The 25,748-nt window shown below is 39.3% G+C and overlaps 1 pseudogene across 1 annotated transcript; it reads left to right on the forward strand.

The window, feature by feature from the left end:
• Positions 1-17,547: 17,547 nt before the first annotated feature.
• On the forward strand, positions 17,548-18,811 carry LOC309868807 (V-type proton ATPase subunit E 1 pseudogene; annotated as a pseudogene). The gene has a single exon. The product of its transcript is annotated as a V-type proton ATPase subunit E 1 pseudogene (transcript).
• The last annotated feature ends 6,937 nt before the right edge of the window (positions 18,812-25,748 follow it).

Consider the following 25,748-nt stretch of genomic DNA (forward strand, 5'->3'; position numbering starts at 1 on the left):
AAAAGCTAGCAACGGAACAAAAACATCAAACAAGGGAAGATTCTCCAACATTCCACATGATGGCAGAAGATCTTTTCCTTATTAAGTAGTCAAAGCTTACAATTTTGTATTATTCTATTAAATCTAGCAAGATAAGTGATCTCTCATATTCTCTAAGCCATTTTGGAAGAATTTGTTCTCAGGACGAACCAGAAGGGACGATGTGTTTTCCTGTGTGAAAAACAAACAACCTGAGGGGGAAAAAAAAATACCAAAGCCATCTTCTTAAAGTTTCCCTAAATAATGTTGAGATTACAGAAAGTGTCTTTCAAAATCACATTTAAAATGGGATATTTTCATCTTCGGTCTCCCAATGTCAGGATCAGTTTTGTCTGTTTCTGTTGTTAATCACAGTAGACAAATCCTGCAAGTGTGCTTATGTAACAGGCTGCTCTGTAAACTCTCCCTCGCAGATGGAGAGCTTTGGTGCCACATTTTTTTTTCAGAGAATCTTTCCCTGCTTTACGGTTCTTGTCCACTCAGAGCCTCAGGAAGGCAGTGGGCCTCTTGCCCTCAGACTGGATTTCTGGGCAGAACTAATCCAACAATTCCGTCAGCCCTAAGAGAGAGCGATATGTCCTGTCTCACTGTGAGGATTTGGAACACATGCACTATAAAGTTGAATTTCTTTACAATTTATAAATTTGGCCCCCCATAGACCTTTGGACTACAAAGGTCATTTTCTTTGTAGTGACAAGGGTAGAGGGTCCAAAAAATGCACAATAGTTTCACCAATTCTCTACCTTCCTAAGCTTCTTAAATTCAAGTAACGGTCTGGTCTAATGGAGGCAAGCAATGTCTACTCTACAAAGGCAGATCATTGCAAAAGTAATGTGCACATTGTGACTTACCTAAGGATGATAGTCACAATATTTTAAAAGGAGCAAATCTTAGCCCTGCAATGATTTACACTAATGCCTTCATTTAGCTGTGGCAAGAAACCAGCCAGGAAAATAATACCTTCCTGTTCTAATATTGCCTTTAGTGTGTTTACAGTGTATTCATATGTCTACTGTAGCATTTGATTTTCAAGTATACTTGCATTGTAGCTATTATCGTCATTTTATAAATTGTGTAACTGAGGATCAGAAGTGAACCTTTCCTAAAATTCTAAGGCTAGTATATGAAGGGTAGGAACTGAATTCAGAAATTCTGGCTCCTATGGAAGAGAGTAAAAATCCCGACTATCAATAGTAAGGTATCAGATGATGATTTTAATTTTCTAAGAACACGTGGTCAAGTTTATATTCAGGGGACCTCTCACTGGGGATCAAGTACTCTGCAGTCAGCTTCCTCCTTTGTGGCAGTGCCCTCTCAGGAGGATAAAATCCACATGTCTCTCCTGCCAGGGACATGGCAACCAGCAACCTTCCCCAAAGAATGGGTTCATCCTGAGTATCTCTCTCCTGCTGGCCCATACTCTCCTTCCTCTCCTTCAGACTGCAGGATGTTTATTACCTGGATTACGGTAATGCTAACATTGAGTGTATGCCTATGTCCAAGCTCACCAAATATTATGCATTAATTATGTGCAGTTTTTATAGACCAATTATAACCTCAATAAAGCTGGGGGGGGGAAGCCTTTGAAACTTTTAATTTAATTCTCCAATACTCATTAAAATAATAACTAGAAAAATATGAAAATAGAGACACATTAAGATATTGAGAACAAATACCATACAAAATTTGTGACAGAAGACCAGTCAAAATATGTAACTGCAAGGAGAGAGCTGTTCTCTGCTAGAGTACTTATTTGACTTCTTAGAGGTGTTAGTCTTGCTGAAATGTCGATCTCTTTGTCAGTCTGAGTATTGGTCTTACTGAAATGACATGAACGCATAAAACCAATCTAGCGAGTCCTCCAGGAACTGCTCAGGGGCCCCAAATGACTGCAGAGGTGACCATTTCCAACACTTCAGAGTCAAAGGCAATTGATGGCGTGATCTTAACTTCAGTGCACGTGAGAGAGAAAAAGCTCTGGGAAAAAAGACAATACTCAGTGACTAGATGAGAACAAAGCTATGGATACTTATTAAATGACTATTTCCTAGTAGAAATCATCAGTTTATTTGGCTCAGCTGTTCTGTCGATCTATTTTGGCAATGTCTTAAGAAAGTACTAACATAATGAATGATATGGAGGTAGCACGATTAATATTAATGTCAATGTATCTGAATAATACTGAAATGTCCAAAAGGATACCTTTCCTGTGTGTTCCTAAAAGTGGCATAAATGTCAGGAGGATAATCCCACTTACTGGCTTTGTATTTATACATAAAAAGAGAAGTTTAGAATTCATAGAAGTAATTCGAACAAGCCCTTGCTCCCCAAATACTTTTCGGTTTTGTTGCCTGAAGAAGTTCCTTCCTGTGATGCTTTTTATATACTCCTAGACCTTTCAAACCAGAGATCCTTTAAAGACCCTTCAATTAACAGACCAACCAGGATTTTCTGTTGAGGAAAATATAGGCAGAATCACGTGAGACTTGCTCAGCATCTTAGAGAATGTTAATGGCAGAAACAAGGCTAGAACTCAAGATTTTTCTGTCCACCACGGAACTGTTTTATTACTAGGTTGTTTCGCAAACATTTCCAAGTTTCTAAACCTAGTGGTTGTTTGTCAGTATATCATATTGACATACAAGATTTATAGAACTCAGAGAATGTTATTCCTAATCAAGAAATTATTGCCAACAAAACAATTCACCATTAAACCACAGGTTTCTGTCTGCAACATTAAAATTTGAATATTCCTTTCAGACGCCAATTCTCAAGGAGAAATTAAAAAAAATAAAAGAAAATAGAAGGCAAGTAAGAAGGTAAGAGACAAAATATATCGTAATTTTTCTTTAATCCAGTGGTTGATGAGAAAAGTAAAATGGATGCATGGTAGCAATATGGGTGGCTGTCCTCCATCATTATCCCTGTGATCAGAGTTAGTGTTGAGACCTGATGGCTTTGTACCTTATGGAAGTTTTGAGGTAGGTGATAAAGAGATCTCAAGGAAGACCCTACAGCTCATGTCTCACAGCAGTGAATACCTCCGACAGTCCTGCCCAGTTGTCGCATTTTACAGATGAAACAGGTCAATCAGAAGGTCTCCCAGGTATTTGGAGTTCAGTGGAAGGAAAGCTACATGTTTAATTGCACGGTACCATGGCCTGTTTCCTAAGCCAGTATGCATCAGTATAAGATTCCTTTCTGGGGACACCTGGGTGGCTAGTCCATTCAGCATTGAACTCTTGATGTCATCTCAGGTCTTGATTTCAGTGTTGTGAGTTCAAGCCCCATGGGAGCCTACTTAAACAAGCACAAAGAGTCCTTTCTGATGGTGTCTTTGGGGGTTGATTTTAAGGATAATGACATAACTTTTTAAATAATTTTATTTTGAATCCATTGTCTCTTTCCTTAATTAAGATCAGAGATCTATACTAACATCCTGATTATAAAATGTTCCTTGCCAATCATCTTCCTCTTTGTCTCTCACACCACTCAAATGTTGCTTTGTCATATGAATTTATTATTGGGGTACAAAGTGCATTTAGGGGCAACTCTACAGTCACGTGATAAATTGTGTAATTTGGGACTATTTTTTTAGCTTTGCTCCTTTTCTTTTAGCCCTGTTGATCAAAACAGCATATTCCTTAATCTCACAAAACAAACTGAGGGTTGCTGGGGGGAGGGGTTTGGGAGAAGGGGTGGGATTATGGACATTGGGGAGGGTATGTGCTTTGGTGAGTGCTGTGAAGTGTGTAAACCTGGTGATTCACAGACCTGTACCCCTGGGGATAAAAATATATGTTTATAAAAAATAAAAAAATTAATAAACAAAACAAAACAAAACAAAACAAAAAAACAAAACAAAACAAAACAAAAAACAGCATATTCCAGATATTTTGTTGGAGTTTGATGCATGTGATTAATAACTAGTTCTGGCTTTTTAAAAATTCTTAAATCTAATGTTTTTTAAATCCATAATTTCCTAAATAATAAAAAAGCACTTTTTACTTAATTTTAAGTGGTTTTTAAACAGTGCTTTCAATAGGATTTATTTACCTTTCCAGAAGACTAGTCAATTTGAAATGGAATTTGATTTACAAAAGTTTTATGCTTCATTTTGTGGCTCTTTGCATAAAGCAGAGTATAATTGTATCTTTTTTGACAGTAGTCACTTTTCTTTTTTTTTTTAAATCTTAGACTGTGGTTATAAATTTGGGTTGATATTTCATTATACTCTCTCTGTTGGCACCTAGATCCTTTTAATGTAATTCAGGAGATACTGATTGACTGTAGAAACAGTGAAAGTGGAAATAGAAAGTTATAGAAGGGAGGGGGAGGGAATGGAAGGGAGAATTTTTTAAGATATGGAATTTTGGTTTTAGTTGTACTTGGTGTATTGTCCCTAAACGTATTCTCTGCCAAATTTCTTTCAAGAAATTTGTCAATATTTTGGTGTTTTATTTCAAACTTAAAAAAAAAAAAAGCAGAAGTTTATTACCAGCAATGGAAGCAGAAAACTTCTTTTTTTAAATTTATTTTTTATTTATTTTCAGCATAACAGTATCATTATTTTTGCACCACACCCAGTGCTCCATGCACTCCGTGCCCTCTATAGTTTTAAACAGCATTTTGAGAATATATTTTTCCATGCCATACATCTGAACAAAAATCTTTTGCGTGATCATAAAGTTAATGATTTCCATAGACTCACAGGCTCTTGACCTGGAAGCGACCTTGCAACCATGCAGAACTCCTGTCTTTAATATCCATAGTGAGGAAAACATGACTAAAGATTCATGCATGTAAGTGGCTTTTACAGGCTCCCCAAATAGCTTTCAATTCTGATTTGGTTTATATGAATAAAGAGGTGTTCATGTCAACAAAGTATTAATTTTAGTAAAAGTCAATGTATATCTTCGGTACCAAACAGGCATCTGGCTTAACCCTCTTGATTTGCAGAACTGAACTATGTGTATGTTAAATAGCTTGTTGAAAATCATATGGAATTTGAAAAAAAAAAAGTTCTTTTGATTTCCATTTGGGTGCTTTTCCCCTTACTCTGTGTATAAATTTGAAATGGGTAAACAGGAGAAGAGGTTACAATGTGGATAGAAATGGATGGGTTTGATGGTTTTTGAGTTCTGCATCTCTGAATGTAGTGATTTCTTTCTTATTTCCCCAGCATATATTGTGTACTCCATTCATGAACCACCCATTTTTTCCTTGCTTATCTTTTCATGTCTGTGTCCTGTCTTTCAAATTAGAATGTGAGTCTCTGGGTCTATGCACAGAACGATAAATCAACGTGAATTACCCCTATCACATAATACTTTGTACATAAAGATGCTTACAATGGGTTTTATTGATTAAGAAGTTGATAAAAAGTTGTCACATATGATATTGAATTTAGAATAAGATATTCAGTCCTCAAAGTATTTAAATTTAGTACCCTTTAAAAATACTAAAAATGACTCTAAGGAATTAAATAGAAATCAAAAGTGATTCTGCTTAACAGTCATTTGCAAAAACAAAAACAAAAACCCAGCCAAACAAACAAAAATTCTCCCCTGTGGTTGAAATTAGTAACCTATATATTTCTAAGTATTTTGGTTAACATTTTTCTGTGCTAGGAAACAATGGTTGCATGAGAAAGTAAATAGTATAAGGTAATTGCTGTTTAGAATTCTTAGAGAATAATCTTTCAACCGAAGGCTTTCCAAAGAATAATTTACCCATTGTAAACAATATTTAAGGAAGTCAGTGAGATTAAAACATCTTGAAATACATTATACATTGCTGGATATTATCAGAGGAATTCTAAGTGGAGTTTACCGTTCTCAATAAAAGGCCCAGTAATTATTATTTTTTTTAACTTATTTCTCTTCCCTTGAACTAAGATGGCAGCTATCACTTGTCGCTGTCAGTGTAACTACTCTTGGACACATATTCCCTCTCTATAATTTCTTCACTCTAAGATGCAATTAGTTGGATAATCTGCTAGAATTGTGTGTAAAGTGTGTATAAATAGGTTCTGAAACCTGAGGGCTTTCTTTTAAATAGTAAATGAATTCTAATTCCCAGACTTTGTGAATTGGATGTGGCTACTTGGTGACCATTTTTAACTCAATTTACCATGCTGCTCTGTATTCCCGACATAAGGGGTCAATGAATTACCAATTGTAGGGTAGCTGAACTGTACCCATCTAATTCCCAGTGTCTTAACTTAAGCCAATTCTACCTGGTAAAATATTTTGTCTCTCCTGTATTACAGAAGTCTTTGTTTTATGATGTATTTCTGATGCTGGTTATATCAGTTGATAGAGACTTGCTAATGTTGACTCCTGTTCCTTCCTGGATCTTCGCCAATAGCAAGAAATGTCAACAGCTCACCAGCCCCGGTTGTGAGCCTGTTTGCAAAACTGCCCCATCAGGGCTGTCCAGTCTCTGCTACCACACTTTTCTTCACCTCTTCCGGACTCTCCACATTCTCAGTTCCCTTCAGCCAAAGCCCTGCCTCCTTATTTTGTTACAGGTTGGTAGTACCATGACTGTCAGCTTGATCATTTCCCTAGCTCTGCTCTTAAAATAGTCTGTCAGTGAAGGGTTGATAGAATGGGTTTCTTTTTTCTTCCTTCTTTTTTATTTTTTTTGGAGGTTTTATACAATTATAGTCAATATATTGCATATGGTTCAAGGTATGGATGAAAGTTCACATTTTGTACACATGAATATTCAGTTTTTCCAGTACCGTTTATTGACTGTCCTTCTTTTACTGAGTTGACTTTACACAATCATCAGACATTAGTTGTTCCTAAATAGGTGAGTCTGATTCTTGGCTTCCTAGTCTGTTCCTGAGATCTACCAGTCTGTCAAAATATCACGATCATGGTAGTCGGCTTTTAATGTATGTAACAGTATCCCCCAAGCCAAAGCAGTGATTCTGGTCTCACATAGATAACCCCAATAAACTTATTTTGAAGTGCTCCCCTTAGTCACTGGCCCCAGGAGCTGGATTTTTTTTTTTTTTTTTAGATTTTATTTATTTATTTGACCGAGAGCGATCACAAGTAGATGGAGAGGCAGGCAGAGAGAGGGAGAAGCAGGCTCCCTGCTGAGCAGAGAGCCCGATGTGGGACTCGATTCTAGGACCCTGAGATCATGACCTGAGCCGAAGGCAGCGGCTTAACCCACTGAGCCACCCAGGCGCCACCAGGATCTGGATTTTTAAAATTCGTTCATGTAATAGATGTTTGATATTGCTGACACTTAGGAATCCCCCTCAGAAAGCATCATTGAATCTCTTTTGTCTTCATCTCTACCCTACAAGCAAGTCTAGAAACCTGTGTCAAGAGAAGGAAGTGTGGGGATTTGGGTTTCAGGTAAATGCATATGTTCTTTTAATTCCTTCTAAGTTCAGCACGAGGTAAAGATGAAAATTCAAGTACAATTGAGGAATAGGAAGGAAATTTGGGGCAACATCATTTAACAGGTAACAGACTAAAAGTGATGTTTAAAGTTGTGTCAGCTCTGGAAAATCATTCACAGCGAAGCTCTGAAAATCATATTTTCTCAAGAGGAGCCAGTTAGATTCCATACATTTTTTTTTAACAAATGCAACTTATTGCATATCTATTAATTAAGCATGCATATTATATATTCTTTACAATTCATGCTCAAATCTTGTTAGTTAACAAATTATTATATACAGGGGCGCCTGGGTGGCTCAGTGGGTTAAAGCCTCTGCCTTCGGCTCAGGTCATGATCCCAGGGTCCTGGGATCGAGCCCCGCATCGGGCTCTCTGCTCAGCAGGGAGCCTGCTTCCTCCCCTCTCTCTCTGCCTGCCTCTCTGCCTACTTGTAATCTCTGTCAAATAAAATAAATAAAATCTTTAAAAAAAAAACAAATTATTATATACAAAGAAAACCTAGAGAAATTAGATTCAAGGTGTATGTAACAAATATAAATATAAATTCAAGGTGTATGTAACAAATCATATACCAAAAATACATAGTCCCTTCACCCCAAATTCCAGCTCTTGTCTTCCATTTCTATTAAATTATTTCTCTTAAAACTTTCCGGTGTCTTGGGGAAAATGCTGTAGTTTAAATGGGCCAAAGAAATATCGGCATGCAATATCAAATCAGACAACATTAGTAACATAAAGATCATACAGAACAGTGTTCTTTACAATTAAAGAACGAGGAGTAAGACCATTAAGTGATTGACAAAGGATACATATAGCTAATAAGCTGCTGGGACTAGGAGCTCCACTTCTGCACCAATGCTGTTTTCTTTCCAGTTGAAGGCCACCAGTAAAGGTTCAAAACCAATGCATCAAAATGACCGAAGCTTATGCTTAGTCTTGCAGAGACCCATGAAAATCTATCCCCACCCTTCATTAGTTTAGCAGGAAATAAAAAGAGGTACACACATGAATGTAGACTATACTTGTAGGGAGAAAATAAAAGCAAGATCTCTTCTGGCTTAGCCAGCCAGTAAAAAAATCTCTTGGAAAAGGAGTCACTCAAGATAATCCTTGAAAGAGGGCACTGGGAAACTGAGGGTCGAAAAGGAAAAGGAACTGAGAAATATTTCTACTGGAGGAAAAAATGTATAAAAATGAGGAGGCAAGAAAGTCCAATGGCAAGCCCCCCCGCCTTCTCCTTTCTCATACTGCCTCTTCTGGAAGATCTGTGCCACCAGCAACATCACACCTCTGGGAAGACAAGCGTTGTTCCATCAAAGGACTGCAGCTGGTAGGGCAGGAGGCATTTCCTCAAGCTGACATCCACGCCTCAAGAGACTGTCATCCTTCCCTGCACCATTCCGTTCCAATCCATCTGTGACCCAGAGGGGGGGGAAAATACAAACTTTGATTGCTGTGTTACCAACGTTCATGAGAAACAAGTTTTGTATACCATTCCAACACTTTACTTTTTATCCTTTTCTTTAAATAAAGATGGAGAAAGCTTTCAGTTAAAATAACCCAGATCCCAACCCTCATAACATTAACGTTATGGCCTGGCTACTTTCCAGCTTCTCCGTGATAGAAAAAAAAGCACCCTCCAATTTAATAACTAAATTAATTTTTTCCTCCCACAACAGCATGTGCAATTATTAAAGTCAGAAAGATCTTGGCAGCCTCTTGCACTGGTAAATAGAACGTTGCATTCCATCCTATGATTAATTAATGTTCCTGATTCAAGGAGATATGAAATCGCTTTACATTCCTTGTGTTATTGAATAACCTATCGTGCATTATTGCTCAGGCACTTTTTACATCCATGCCGCTGCATTGCAAGTAATAAGCCACAAAGTCTAACTATGTGCTGAAGCATTGTGGGAGTTATGGAAAACAGAACTCAAGGACGTGCATGGAGAGGGGAGGGAAGAAAAGGAGTCAGAGATGAGAGAGGAAAAGGAGAAAGGAAGATTCGTATTAGCCGCTCACTCATGTGAGAGAATGCAGTTTCCTTATTCACAAGTCAGGGATGATAAGAATAAACATAGTGAGAGACAAGAAACCCGCCTGTGTCCTCCTTGGAAGTTGTAACTGATTGACCCCTTTATCGACTGTCAGAAAATGGTTTTCCTTGGGTTTAAGACCACATAAAGCAGCGCTCCAAGTTCAGGCGAGTATAAATGACATGCTTTGGACAATCCAAAGGGAGACATTATGGAACACTGTGTATTTTTCTCTTGTTTCTAGCATATTCTGCAGCCAATAAATAAGAGAGACGTTCTACTTTCTAACAAGTTGTCTCAGATATTGCAAAACAGACAGCAAAGTCACATTTATCCCACAATTCCTACTCTGCTCTTTTTTCCTTGAAGTTGAGTATTGAATTAATATAGTTACACATTTTCTCCTAAAAGGAGCAAATCTTTTGTTCACAGGTAACTAACATAATAACCTATTCAAATAGAAAATCATCACAATACCTGAGAAACCTATTTTCTACATCACTGAGTTGGGATTTCATCTCTTTGAAGGGACCTGTGGGGCTTTAAGGGTGTCAGGGTGCTCACAGGCACCTGGGGGTCCCCAGTGAAGGGCTCATCAGGTCCAAAAATTAACCTCATCGCATCAACGTCTCCCTGTAGACGGTTAATAGAGAAAGAAATGTGAGGAGAGTGACAAATATAATGCCACAAACAGAAACTGGGGGAAAAAAAAAAAAAAAGAGAGAGATCCAGAAATTGCCAGGAAAGAGTAACCAACATGTGTAATGTTTAAGAAAGAAAATGTATGTGTCTATTTTAAAACCACTTTCCTAGTCTGTCTCCAACCTAATATACATCAGAGAATCATTTTAAGTTTGCTTTTTGGCCAAATAGAGATGCTTTCATACGGAAGGAAATACCCATATATAAGTAATACGAAAGAAAGAGACACTGACACTCTTGAATAATTCAGGAATCTGCTGAAAAGATTTTGAGAATCCTACTTCGACAAAACCTCAACATTTAGACGCTTAGTGTTGCTTTCCAGTTCAACTCGTAGAGTACTGATGAGGATTATTGAATTGAGCTAAGGTAATTGGTAACAGTCATGGAAGGGAAAAATGATTCTGGGTAAAAGAAAATGAGTTTCAGTGTTTCCCCTTCATTTCTTAGCTAAGTTATGCCTCGCGAAAGCACAGACTCTTGTAACCACATGGGCTTTGCTGAAATATTGTGTTTCTCAATCCTCAAGTACACTCTGCTTTCCCCTTCTATTTCCTTGTAATCCTTACATATTTTGTTTGTCTTTCTCTCTAGGTGTGGAGCAGAGCCTGTGTCTATACCTTCTGAAATCTCTAATGTATTTTTCTCACTCAGGGAGTTTTAATTAAACATACAAGTCAAAATATAAGCCAGAAATTAGCATGTATTTTCTACTCTTTTTTTAAATTTCCACAGATTTCCAGATGTCAATCAAAACTGGAAATTCTGACAGCCCTGTCTAGGGCTGGGTCAGGAATATGAGTTCTAATTTAAATTCAAACCCAGAATTGCCCATGAGGCATGGGCAGATCTTTAACCGTTCCTGACTCACTTTCTCCCTATTAAAGAAAGTAGTTCTTACTTCACAGAAACGCTGGAAAGGCAAACATGATGGTAGATGAGATTTGCTTATTCCTTGGAGAAATAAGGTGTTGTCAAAATTCAAGACATCACTATTATCCACAATCATGAAACAGTTATGACAGTAGAAAATACTATACTTCGATTTTTCTTCCATTGTCACCAAAAAGGCATTTAAACTGAGATTACAGACTGTCAAATAATTAAGACCCAAAATGCGGGAAAGTAACTCAGTCTAAATCCAGACCTGTGGTATCATCGGTACTTTTTCTCCTCTAGACAAATGCTTTCAATTTTAAATAGACAACGTCGGTATTAATGAAGTGCTTTGGATCATAACGTAACTTACTATGGACCAAAAGGGGCTCTGAAAATAAACTGTCATCACACGGAATCAGTCACATGATTCGTATGAAAACTTGGGTTCAGATATAATTCTCAGTCAACAAAAAAGTTCTGTGTTCACTAAGAAAATAATAATAATAAAAAAAATAAAAGCCCACTGGGGAAAATTCTGTCAGCTTTAGTATGCAGAAAGCACACTCAGGAAGTAGCTTCACCTGCCAGTTGTGATTAATTTGCTATTTCTTACAACGTCTCACTTTGATTATTAATGATAATGATTTGATTTATGAGTTCTGTTCACTGAATATTCTCAATTTCCAAAGATGTACTCTTTTGGAAGAGAAAAAAAAAAAAAAAGGAGAGAGAGAGAGAGACCAAAAAAAAAAAAAAAAAAAAGGGCTGTTGGGGAGATAGTTACTCAGGTAATGGAAAGTGGCATCATTTACTTCTAGATGCTGGTTGAAATCTATCTCCCCACGTTTTCCTAAGGTGTCCAGGGAAACCTAAAAACTGGAGCACAGATATTGTATATAGTGAATGAGAAAGGGATATCATGATCCCACCTCTGCTCTGAGGTTTTGTCTCTTTCTGTGTTGTGGGAATGCAGAACATTCAGGACCAGGCTTCTGGATTTTAAGGCTTTTCTCTGTGCAGAATTATAACATGTAAACCCAGCGACATGAATTGCATATTAGCATATTGGCATTCATGCATATATTAAGAAGCTGAGATTTTTAAGACTGTATGAAAAGATGCTAGTTTTCAGAATAGAATTATAGAGAATTAAGGCAATTAGAACTCTGAGGGGCAAGACGCAGTTTTGTTAGAATATCATATTCTCTACCGGCTGACCTCGTTGATCATAGAAAAGAAAATTCAGTAGAAATTAATTTGGTGCCTTTCACAAATGCAAAAATAACTCAGAAATAATTGATTTTTAAAGGTTGAACATTACAAAGGCTCTCATCTTCCTTGAGAAATATCTTCTAGGAAAATAAGTGTAAGGAAGAAAAATAATGTAATCGTGCTTGCCCAGATCATACCCTCCACTGGGAGTCTGAGGGTCTGACAAGATCTCAGAGCCTATGGCACTGACTGAGTCAACTACCCATCTGGGAGTCTGGGAGCCTCTGGCCTCACTTAGTTTCTTAGTACACGTATTAATAATAGCTCATCTTGTTATTAAGAGCTTCCCATAGACTATACACCGTAGACACAAGATCCCATTTAGTCCTCGCAACGAAACGACGAGATGATATCTTTTCTCCCCATTCACAGATGAGGCAAGTGAGACTCAGAGCAAGGCAATCTGATCCCCACAGCACTAACATGGCGTCCTCCTGCCTCTTCTTCCTTTTTGCTGACGTGGCTACACTCCACACTCTAACAGCACGCTCTCTCATAAATGAACACTTCCATCTCCTGCAGACCAGAGGGAACACCTGTAGCTGCGGATGAGCTCAGGATGAAGGTGGTAGCTCTGGGCAGTGGGTGGGAAACAACGAGGGGCTGAGACTCCAGGGTTTTGTGCTGAGTCCTTGGGGCTTCCTAAATCCCGGAAAAGGATCCCTCAGTGTCTAGAACTTTGGGGGAATGTCCTCCCTTACCCGCAGTCGGAAGTTCTGTACCAAGAGCCAGCTAAAGTATTTCTTTAACAAAGAAAACCCTAGGATACAACTGGTAGACCACTGGTTCTCACCCGAAATGTTGGTTTAAAGATTGGAGACCTGGACCAGTCTCTCAGTGACTCTGATTGATTAAACCTGAGGGTAAGTCCCTAAATGGACCTTTTAAATAAGTATCCAGTGAGTATCCTGCTTCTTTGGTAAGTGAAACAGAGAATGGGAAGACTATGCCGGAGCCGGGTCCCTCCTGGCAAGCTCTGCCCCACTTCTCTGAAGAAGGACAAGTCTAACAGGTTCACCTTTCACTACTCTCAAAGGGCAGTCTCATCCACTCTCCTGGTCTCAGATGCCCATGGATGTCTTGGTGATTGCCCAATTTTTCTTTCCATCCTAGACTTCTTGCTCGGCCCTACACTCATCTGCCAAGTGGGCAAGCTCACTTGGGAATCCAAGTGAATATCCAACCTCACTTAGGTGTCCCTGGAATCTCACAGACCACATTTCCAAAGTCTTCTTAAGTCTTTTTTTCCCTAAGTCTTTTCTGCCTCCTATATTCCATTTGATCACACCTTAGTAAACCCCTTCCTATCTAAAATGTGAAAATCTTGGCATTCTTGCCACCGACACCATATTAGTCACATGTTATGTCAGTGTGAACTGTCTAAGGAGTTTCCTGATCTGTCTCGTGTTCTTCGTTCAGACAGTGATGTAGCTCGGGCCCTCATAAGCTTTGACCTGGAAGACAATGGCAAGCTCCTCACTGGTAATCCTCAGCCTTCATCCTTGTCACCCTCAAAACCATCCTCCTTAGTGTCTCCAAGGAGGGGACCTAATGTATGGTGCAGCTCCCAGCTTTAAATCTTTCCAAGGCCTCCCAAGCTCTTAAGCATAAAATTTGATGCTGCTTTTCTCTTTGGTCTAATCTTACGACAATCCCTTCTCACACATTTTATGAAACAAATGAACACATGCATGTACTCTACTCTGTGCTTTCAGTGAAGTCATTTCCTCTGCCTAGATGCCCTTCCAACCTCTTACCCTCCCCAGAATTCTGCCTACCCATTGAATGCCCTTAATAACAGGTACCTTAGAGCAGCAGGGAGCAAATCATCCTTAGTTGGATTCAAATCATCCGGAGCTGGAATGCCAGTACTGCCTTTTCTAGTTGTGGGACTTTTGGTAATGCAGCTCGTGTGTTATGAATGTGGAACATGACACGGTTGAAATATGGAACAGAGCATCTCTATCTCTACATAGCCGTGTCTCTTGGTGCCGCCATATCTATGTCTGTAATGTCAGTGAATTGAACGAGACTTAATGATTCTCTGAACTCTTGTGATGCACAGCCAATGAGTCCTTGGTCATTCCCTGGTCTGCTCGTGTTCAAATTTACCTTTTATGAGGCACTTTCATAACCATCCCCCATGTCCCTTATCATGACCCTGTTGAGTGCATAGATACATTTCCCACTTTTTTGAATGTTTTGCAGTTGGCTAACTAGTTTGAGGTGACAGGGCCAATAAATGAGATTGAGTCCATTTACAGACCTGCAGGAGATTGCAGTGTCTCTTCCACACTCTTCCTTCCACAGTCTACTTCCACAGGGCTTTGCCATGGGCTCATTAGTCTATGCGGAATTCATATGTTGAGTCTCAGTCTCTGAAACTAGAAGGAGACAAAATTTATGTATTATTTGTATTGATTTATTATTTATCTTTAGGTAATTTATTATCTATATATAGAGATGAAAAGTATATATTTTTATATATGTGTATGTGTGTGTGTGTATATATATTTAAAGTCACTTAAGCCAAAATAGATTTACTTTTTTTCTCAGATCAAAGACAAAAGTAGATGTGCAAATGCTGGTGTTCTTTCTGTGCTCTACTCTACGAGACAGAATTGTTTTTTTATGCTCTGCCACAGGCAGCATTGTAGATAGATTTGATAGATACCTTCAGGGAATATTTTCAAGGACTCCAGGACACCGCTATTTTCGACAGGTTCTGTATATTTACAGCAGAGACACACATACATAGATCACCGTGGGTCGGAGGCTGTCCTTCAGATCAGGTGACCAGAAGTCCTAGGAGCATGCAGTCAAGTGCACGAAACACACAGGGTAGTTTTGCAGAGCCAGGCCTCAAGAAGGTCTGGAAAACTGGTCAGGATATAACAATCCTTTCAGCAGTTTGGTTGGATTGCTCCATTCTTCCCCATACCTCCTCTCTCTGCCTGCTTCAGAAACACAATTGTTACTCTATCTGGAAGTACTGCCCTCCCATCAGAGCTCTCACGCTAGGCACCACCTCTGAGGCTGATAAAGAAGGCAACTTCGGGGTCAGCGGCCAACCCTGGGCTGATAACGGCTGCCTGGTCACCCAGACCGGTGTACACATCCAGTCACTCCATCCAGTTTGTTCTTCAAGGGGCCATGTGGGTGACAAGAGAGCTTCTAGTGTTCCTCTCCAATTAGAATTAGGTTCACTGACGCATCACAGAAAAACCCAGAAGGATGGTTGCTCAAAGGTCTGAATTTTCTACTCCAGACCCCTTTGTTCCCAGCAGTAGGGGAGAGGAAGGGGTGTTCTTCAAACACATGACCTCACTCCTGAACCTTTGGCAGAGACATGCTTGGTGTCTTGCCCACTTCTGCTTATATCCCATAAGCGCATGGAGTCATCTTGTTGCAAAGGACATTGAGAAGCATGGTCTTTTGCCAAGCCAAAACTGAGGAGTCACCACCAAGGAAGAACGTTTAGTTCTGCAGAGAACTGGCCAACTCTGATATACCAGTATAGGCCCTGCTCTCCTCTCATTCACTTCCAGTTGGCTATTATATTTTTCACATAATCCAGAATAAAATATTGAAGAAAACAACTTTGAAAACTCAAATTTTACTTTTCAGAGGCATTGAACCAAATGAAATTCAAGCACATGAACCTTAACTCAATGCATCTGATTAGTTAGCCGTTCCTTTAGCCATCTTGAAACAGTAGGCCCCAAAATAAATTAAAAAGTAAGGGACCTCCCATATCTCACAACCAAGTGGAGGCCCTAAAAAGCAGGTTAACAACATCAGGGTGCCCAACAGTAGACAAACCCCAATTAGTCTCTGAGCCCTAAAATGAGGATAATTATGTTAACACCACTGGGTTTTTTGTTAAAATCAAAGTAGATAACACCTAATGTAGTGTAACAGAAAGCACATTCTTCTATCTGAGTCTGAAACAAGGCCCAAAACCAACTCTAATGCAAATTGCAGATGAAACCAATTTTGCCATCAGAATTCTAATCGCTCATGCACCATTCTTTAGTCATGCCCCTCCCTTTATTTCTTTCTTAGGTCATAGATTCCAGTGTCTCTGGCTGACAAAAAGCCCCTCCCAAGCTCCAGGGCAGAACCATAACTCTGGGCTTCAAATTGGCCATTCTCTCATTTCGGTACAGACAGCTTCAGATCTCATGTTTCAGGGAATTTCAGCATATTATCAAGATGCAGGAGGGATGGATGAATTACCTTACAGTAATTTGACCATTGCACATAAGATTTTTTTTTCCTGTAGCAGGTGTATATATATTTTAACTTAAATCAATTTCTTTGAGTCAGAAGAAGGATATTTTAAGGTATACTTTCAGATGTCAAGATAGAGGGAATATTTTTCTTTTCTGTTATATTTATTTATTTATTTATTTATTAAGGATTTTATTTATTTATTTGACAGACAGAGATCACAAGTAGGCAGAGAGGCGGGCAGAGAGAGAGAGAGAGAGAGGAGGAAGCAGACTCTCACTGAGCAGAGAGCCTGATGTGGAGCTCGATCCCAGGACCCTGAGATCATGACCTGTGCTGAAAGCAGAGGCTTAACCCTCTGAGCCACCCAGGCACCCCCTATTCATTTTTTTATTTTTAGATTTTATCTATTTATTTGAGAAAGAGAGTGAGAGAGAACACAAGCAGTGGGGAGGGGCGGAGGGAGAAGCAGACTCCCCACTGAGCAGGGATTCTAACCCTGGGGCTGAATCCCAAGACTCTGGGGTCATGACCTGAGCTGAAGGCAGAGGCTTAACCTACTGAGCCACCCAGGTGCCCCATGGGGGATTATTTTCAATATGAAACCTTTTCAACAGCCTTTAAATTTCCCCATAGAGATATAAATTTTTCTTTCAACTCTATTAAGGCATATATTTAATATATGAAAAGTTGTAAATGTTTAATGCATACATTTTGATGAGTTTGGACATATGCATGCATCTGTGATTCTCTGAGGCCATTAACACACAGAAAGTAGACATATCCATTACCTGCAAAACGTGTCTTGTGTCCCTTTGCTTCTTTTAAAATTTTATTTATAGATTTATTATTATTATTATTATTTTAAAAACTTTAAAAGTTACTATTTGCTTTCCTTCTCCTGAGCCCTCAACTGACTATTTAGGTATTCCTTTAAAAGAAAAAAATCTGCTCTTGGTTGCGCTGCCACCTTCCAGTGTAAGGTAGAGCCAGTGGGGCCTCCGGCCTAGCCCAGCTTTCGTTATGGCCCTCAGCGATGCTGACGTGCAAAAGCAGATTAAGCATATGATGGCTTTTATTGAACAAGAAGCCAATGAGAAAGCAGAGGAAATTGATGCGAAGGCTGAGGAAGAGTTCAACATTGAGAAAGGTCGTCTTGTGCAAACCCAAAGACTGAAGATTATGGAATACTACGAGAAGAAAGAAAAGCAGATTGAGCAGCAGAAGAAAATCCAGATGTCTAATTTGATGAATCAAGCAAGGCTCAAAGTCTTCAGAGCAAGAGATGACCTTATTACAGACCTACTAAATGAAGCAAAACAGAGACTCAGCAAAGTGGTAAAAGATACAACCAGGTACCAAGTGCTGCTTGGATGGACTGGTCCTCCAGGATTTGTACCAATTGTTGGAGCCCCGAATGATTGCTCGTTGCAGGAAGCAGGATTTCCCTCTGGTAAAGGCTGCAGTGCAGAAAGCGATTCCAATGTATAAAATTGCCACCAAAAAAGATGTTGATGTCCAAATTGATCAGGAGGCCTACCTGCCTGAGGAAATAGCTGGTGGAGTTGAGATCTATAATGGGGATCGTAAAATAAAAGTTTCCAATACTCTAGAAAGCCGTCTGGATCTCATAGCCCAGCAGATGATGCCAGAAGTACGGGGCGCCTTATTTGGTGCAAATGCCAACAGGAAGTTTTTGGACTAAACCTTTAGGCAAGGTGGAGTTCATGCACTGCTTTCCTGTCATGTGGAAGTTTCTGATATTTGAAGAAACAAGATATCTGTGTGGCTTCCTCTTCACTCTTCTAATATTATGTATTTATCAGTGGATCCTCTCTGTAGCTAATGCCCTTGGCCTAATTGTTAATATGAGAAAGTTTCACTTACTATGATCAGGAAACCTCCTCCTTAGCTTTGACTTATATTTGCTTTTGTAGCATGAAGGTGAGTGTATCAGATGGTGGTTACTGGAGCTTCACCGGGTCTCTGCTCTTCTCTCGTCTTCTGCTATCAGTTCTCTAGCCTAGAGGGTGAAGTGTGTGGTGTTCTTTGACATTCAGTCTCTGCTCTTTAAGCTGCAGATGCGTGGGGAGCATGCATTCCTACCTGCAATAGTAGCTTCACTGTAAAACTGTTTGGGCCTAGAAGTGCTCCTCATCTGTAAATGTGATTTAAAATCTAAGCCGTGAGTAGGTCTTATTTATTAAAACAAAATATTTACATGGAAAAAAAAAAAAAAGAAAAAAATCTGTTGGAAAGGATAGCAAGAGAAGGAAAAGATAAAGACTGTTTGGTTCCTTTTACTTTCTAGTTTTTACATTTCCAGACATATGTAGAAATAATTTTGGCAAACTCCCAAATCATGCCAGTCAAAGGAAGACTATTATGCTTTGTAATTAAAAAAAAAAAAAATGTTGCTCATATTCAAAGTTCCATTACCTCCGTTATATCATACTCTGAATCCTCTCATCACTCCCAATCCTGGGATCACTTAAGTCCATTTAACAGCTCAAGCTGCAAAAAATTAAAACTGTAGGAACATAATCTCAGGTATTGATGGAGGGTATTTCTGGGCTCAGCTCTAGAGTACCAAGTTGGGGAGGGGGGATCCAAACCTGCCCTTCTTCCTTAGGATGAAGTCTCTCCTGGATTTCATTACTACTCGATCAGCCATTTTAACATGACTTTTTATAAAATTAGATGAAAGTTCGTTAGAAGCATAATTTCACAGGCACTTAGGTTTGTTGCAAAAATGCTAAGAATGAGGCTGACGGAACAATGTTCCTTCCGATGTGAACTCCTGTGTTTCGGGGGGGGGGAGACCAGGAGCCCCCTCGCTCTTCTCGTCCGCCTCCATCCTGCACCCCGCTAGCCTCTCCGTGGCAAAGTCACACCAACTAGCAGGGCGTGGGAGGCACTGAAGACCGAGGAAAATCACGCATGAGTTGCTAAAAGAGAATGTTTATCACGGTTCTGTTCAATTCATGACATATCTATGAAAAACAATGAGTTTTAGTAAATTGGAACACAAAGTACAGGGCAAACGACTTACCAGCTACTTTATAAAACATGGATTCTATTTCCTGTCCAATCATAAACTGAGGACGAAAAACACAAAGCATAATTTTTTTTTTTTTTCTATCTGTTGAAGTGAAATCAAAGGGAGTTTTTGAAGGCAAGTTCTCATTGCTGTTTACTGGGAACCAGACTCTCGTTATACTTAATGGATGTTCTATGCCAAGTTCCCCTGCCCCTCGGGGTGAAAATTTCCCCTAAAAATCCTGGAAGGAATTCAAGGCTGCTAAAGGCTAGAATAAAACTTCACTTAATGTGTATTGTACATTTTTATTACCCTGAGATGATATGTTATAATTACCTTCTTAAATCATGTGAGAAAAACTTAAACACATTATTAACAAATGATAATATTCCCAAATCAAACCAGTTTGGTGCCGGCCTCTCCAGAGAAAAGAATGGTGGATAGAAAACAGATGACAAAGTGGAAAACATGATAAAGATGGGGACAAATATCAGGTGCCCTGATTCTACCAAAGACCGCAAGACTTAAGGGAGCTCTACAGGGCAAAGACAGAAATCGTTTTGAACTCTGTAAGAAATTATACTACGATTTTTGGATGCACCCTAAGAAATCAGCCAAAACAGAAAGATATGTTTTCTGGAGTAAAGTAAATAGAGGGAAAAATCTTCCAGGAGGAATACTTATATCAGCTTTTTAGAAAACAAGAACAACCACTAACATAGTTCAAATGGGCAGAATCAATTTCTTGAGATGTTTGGAAATGAAAGAAATGCAGGTTCATTTACATCCTTTCCTTCACCTTCCCTGAGTTCAGCTACACTTACATATTAGACATCGCTCCAAGGAGGAATGGCCTTAAAAATTCTTATGTTCAGGGGCGCCTGGGTGGCTCAGTGGGTTAAAGCCTCTGTCTTCGGCTCAGGTCAGGATCCCAGGGTCCTGGGATCGAGCCCTGCATCGGGCTGTCTGCTCTGTGGAGAGCCTGTTTCCTCCTCTCTCTCTGCCTGCCTCTCTGCCTACTTGCGAGTTCTGTCAAATAAATAAATAAAATCCTAAAAAAAAAAAAAAAAAAGAAAAGAAAAAGGAATTCTTATGTTCAAATATGTGTTATAAGGTCTTTCAAAGAGAGGCAACTTTTGAAAATCGTCGAGCTAGAAATAAACTAAGCAGCCTGAAGTGCTTTGGTGCTGTCTCTTTTGGAGGAGGGCTGGAAGGGCGATTGCTGTCTTCGTTCCTGGCATCCCACGGGCTGGTAGGTACCCACAGTACAGGAGCAGGCCGAGGCAGGTTCTCCCCAGGAGCCTTCACGGGGAGTTCTGGAAAGGGCTGGCATCCACCTGGAGGTGAAGGAACCGTAGGTGGAGGCTGGCTCCCCCATTGCTGGATTGAAGATCAAAACAGATTTTGTTTTGGCAAATGTCTTTTAAAAATCAAAACCTCAGAGCACTTAAAAATTACCTTTAGCGCATATCAGGGGAGACGGACTGGACATCCTTTTGCAGGAACTTGCAGTATTAAATTTTGGCGGGAAGACACTGGCATAGGTGATAATGCTAATTGGTTACCCAGAAACCTAGAGTGTAGGGGGAGATTTACATGAAGGCCAAAAGAAAAAAAGGGCTTGTACACTTCTGCCCTTGTTAAAGCTATGTTGGCTGTGTCTACACAAGTCTAGAGGCTGTTACACATATCTGAACATTAGAAATAGGAATAGAATACACCCGTCATCTCCACTTTTTTTTTTTTTTTGAGTGCTTTGTTTCTCTTAGCTTTTAAAATCTGATATAATGAAAAGAATGCGGGAGCTAGGAACAATGACTGTTAAATGGGAATGACATCTCTCATGATGAAGTATAGTTTTTATTTTAAGTACAGTATACATATTGTATGTTTCCTAATGGTTTACATATAAAAGAGGTTGATATTACAATTTATGAATCCCTCGAAAAAACATGCATGAGAAAATTGGGTTTATAAATATTTCTGCCCTATTTCAGGAGATAATAGAAAATATTCCCGCTTCCTAATCTTTTCCTTTATTCTTTGAAACTTGTGATCAATTCAAGTTGGTCAGAATTAGCCCCTAAGGTCATCAAAAGAGATAATATCTGATGCATATCTCTTCAGGAAAGTCAGTACTTTAATCTCTCAGAAATAGGCAATAAAATATGCTATTATCATAAACTCACATCTAAACTGTCAATATTTCAGAGGCTTGGGCAATCATCTGGACAGCCTAGAAAGTCGATTTAGACAATTCTACAATCACATTTTGTACTGAATTTATTAGATGGCTCTGCTTTGCCAACATAGACATGATCCAAGTTCATCTAAAAGTTCTCGAGGGAGAATTAAATACGTAAAGCCAGCCCCAAACTGTGACCATCAGGAACTTGCATAAATTCACTGCAAATAAATTATTTTAAAAAATCTCATTTTTAGGTTGATGGTCCTAGAAAACTTGACCTACGAAATGGTATTACCTTCTCAACCTTCAGGTGGCCAAAATTTTAGTCAATATCTTTCAAAGTCATGAAGCAATAATAAAAGTGAAAATAAGAGAACAGGATTCTAGTTTGAGTTCTTCCTCAGGGGAGATATGTAAATGCAAAACGTCAGGTCACCAGTTCTTAGATAAAGTGATAAATCAAACACATGTGGAAATCCTTCCCTCTGTTCCAATCACATGAAAATGTATGCAGTTTTATGAAGTTATACTAATATGAATAAATATAAATATATATGCACACATATTTAACACAAATACTTTGGTTTGAAAGCAGGAAAGGACATAGATCAGTAAATACAGCCTCGAGTTCTGTGGCCCCACAGAGTGGTTGAGATAATGGGGTGGAAGTTTTTGAAACTGTACCTGTGGATTCAAAATGAGATATAGTGGGGCACCTGGGTGGCTCAGTGGGTTAAGCCTCTGCCTTCGGCTCACGTCATGATCCCAGGGTCCTGGGACTGAGCCCCGCATTGGACTCTCTGCTCAGCAGGGAGTCGGCTTCCTCCTCTCTCTCTCTCTGTACTTGTGATCTCTGTCTGTCAAATGAATAAATAAAATCTTTAAAAAAAAAAGAGAGATATAGTATTGAACAACATGAGTCTGGAATCTAACAACTCGCTGTTATTGTTTACAGACTGAAATTCAGAATATCCCGAAGCAACGTTCCTAGATCACAGTCAATGCAAAGAGCCCACCACTGACCATGAGTAGAAATAGAGCCCAAATCACTTCAAAGCCAGGAATATGTGTCACTATAGTGTGAGGGACTGAGTTCTATTCTATTTAGTTCGTCAACTTCTTCTTGTTATAGTATCATGACTCTATGTTGAAATAGAACATTAAAACCTAGTTTGAGGCCTGTGAACTTTGCAGGTGTTAGAGAAAACTATGAAACTACTCCCAAAGCAAGGATGTGTAAATTGTGTCTAAAGGAAAATAATTGCCATGGAAATTGAGCTCACAAAGAGCCATTAGAAAACATACGGGAGCTTTTGGGTTCCTGGAGCCAAGTTCGATGTGTGTGGAAGGCCAGGGATTCCCCAACCAAGAAGTGATGTCCTGGATATCTACTGGGTGTCCTACAGTTCAACTTAATTTTGATACTATCTAGCCCCAAGAGAGCATCAGATCCCACAGATTAAAGCGCTCAGTCCCACGAGACTGCCCCTTCCCACATTCAGATGCCAAGCAGCACAAGTCTGGGTTACCTAAACTTCCGACTGACTATAAATCAGTTTCCCACAACCTGCTCCTTTCTTGGGTTCACTTAATTTGCTAGAGCATCTCACAGAACTCAGAGAAACGTTTTACATATTAGATAGCCAGTTTATTGTGAAAGGATTATAACTCAGGAACAGCCAGATGGAAGAACCAGTTATGAAGAAGGGTACAGATCTTCCAGTTCCTCTCCAGGCTCACTACTCTCTCCAGATCCCCACATGTTCAACAGTCCTAAAGCCCTCCAAACCCTTCCTTTTGGGTTTTTATGGGGACATCCTTACATAGGCATTACTGATTAAATCATTGGCCATTGGTGATTGAATTCCATCTACCAGTCACTCTCCCTTGACCAGAGGTGGAGTTGGGGAGGGGATTATGGACTAAAAGTTCCAACCTTCTAGACACAGCTTTGGTTCTCCTGACAACCAGCCCCACCCTTAGGCAGGATCCAACTGTCACTTCATTAACATAGCAATAGACCCATTTGTTGTTTGCTTCATTTGGGAAATTCCTAGGGTTTCAAGGGCTCCCTGTCAAGGACAATGAAAAAGACAAGTATGTATTTGTTATAAATCACAATATCACAGAAAACTAGCATTTTGGATTTTCTTAATCTATCACTCTCTGAGAAAGATCTATAAAAATATCTTACTGTGACTATTTTTTAAATTTCTCCTTTTAATTCCTCCCATTTTTACTTCATGTATATTGATACTTTGTTACTAGACTCCTGAGAATTTTGAATATTTTGTTATTAAAATGATATTCCTTTGCTAGTTAATAATTACTTCTTCTTAATCAAATTATGCTTTTAACAAAAAAATACTTCATTCATTATTACAAATGCATCACTTTTCTTTGGGTTTTATCTTTATTAATCTCTTTACCTTTGCCTGTTCAACTTCCCTTTATTAGAACAGTATTTCTACAGATCATTCAACCAAACTTTGCTTTTTAATCCAGTGTAATAATTTTTGTCTCTCCACTGGAGAATTTAGTCTTATGTTTATATGGATATCTATTACTAACATATATTATTAAGTCTATCATAATTTGTATTTTCAACCAGTCTGATTGTTTTTTTCCTCCAGCTTCCCATCTGTTGGATTAATATCTTTTTCTTCATTTTATTTTCTTTCCTTTTTAGAAATACTTGAGCTGTGTCACTTTGTTTCTTGTTGATGATTATTCTTTGTACTTTATTGTGAAAATATCTTAAAGATCAAGTTAATTCACCCATCTCTCTGATGGTTAATTTTATTGTATCTACCTGGCTGGCTAAGGTAAGGGATGCCCAAATAACTGGTAAAACATTATTTATGGCAGTGTTTGTGTGGTGCTTCTGGAAAAGGTTAGCATTTGAATCAGTAGACTGAGGGAAAAAGATCTGCCTTCACCAACATGGGTGGGCGTCATCTACTCTATTAAGAGCCCTAATAGGAAAAATTTTTAAAATGGAGGAAGGGAAATTTCCTCTCTCTTTGAGCTGGGCATGCGTCTTCTCCTGTCCTGGGTTATTGAAGCTACTGGTTCTCAGGACTTCGGACTGGAAGTGAATCGCACTCTCAGCTTTTCTGGGTCTCCAGCTTTCAGAGGGCATATGCAGGGCCTCTTTGCTCCATAATCATGATGAGACAACTTCCATAATAAATCTCCTTTTTTCTATCTCTCTCCTATTGGTACTGTTTCTCTAGAGAACCCGGATTCATTCACTATCTGTCCCTTTTCTCGTATGTGAAATTAGGAAGTTCTAAAAATCCCCTTCATCTATAGAGCTCCTCTTTTTCAATGAGTGGGAGAGAAAGAGTTTAGATCAGTGGTCTTTTTCTTTTTTTTAAAGGTTTTATTTATTTATTTGACAGAGAGGAATCATAAGTAGATGGAGAGGCAGGTAGAGAGAGAGAGAGAGGGAAGCAGGCTCCCTTCTGAGCAGGGAGCCCGATGCGGGACTCGATCCCAGGACCCTGAGATCATGACCTGAGCCGAAGGCAGCGGCTTAACCCACTGAGCCACCCAGGCGCCCCTAGATCAGTGGTCTTAAAGTAGTTTTATCCAGTCCAGAGTTTTTTGAGTCTCATAATTTCCTTGAGCACTTCAGGAGATAGAAGACAGACCAGAGAATGGACCATGGCCCTTCCTCTGCTTCTAGAACAGTTACATATTCAGTCTTCATTAGTGGGCTTCTATGTTAGAGTTCACTTAGAGAGATTCTTCAAAAACTAAACAAAGCAGAGGCGCCTGGGTGGCTCAGTGGGTTAAGCCTCTGCCTTTGTCTCAGGTCATGACCTGAGGGTCCTAGGATCAAACCCCACATTGGGCTCTCTGCTCATCAGGGAGCCTGCTTCCCCCTCTCTCTCTGCCTGCCTCTCTGCCTACTTGTGATCTCT

The sequence above is a fragment of the Mustela nivalis genome (assembly GCF_964662115.1).
Source record: "Mustela nivalis genome assembly, chromosome: 7".
Taxonomy (NCBI): Eukaryota; Metazoa; Chordata; class Mammalia; order Carnivora; family Mustelidae; genus Mustela; species Mustela nivalis.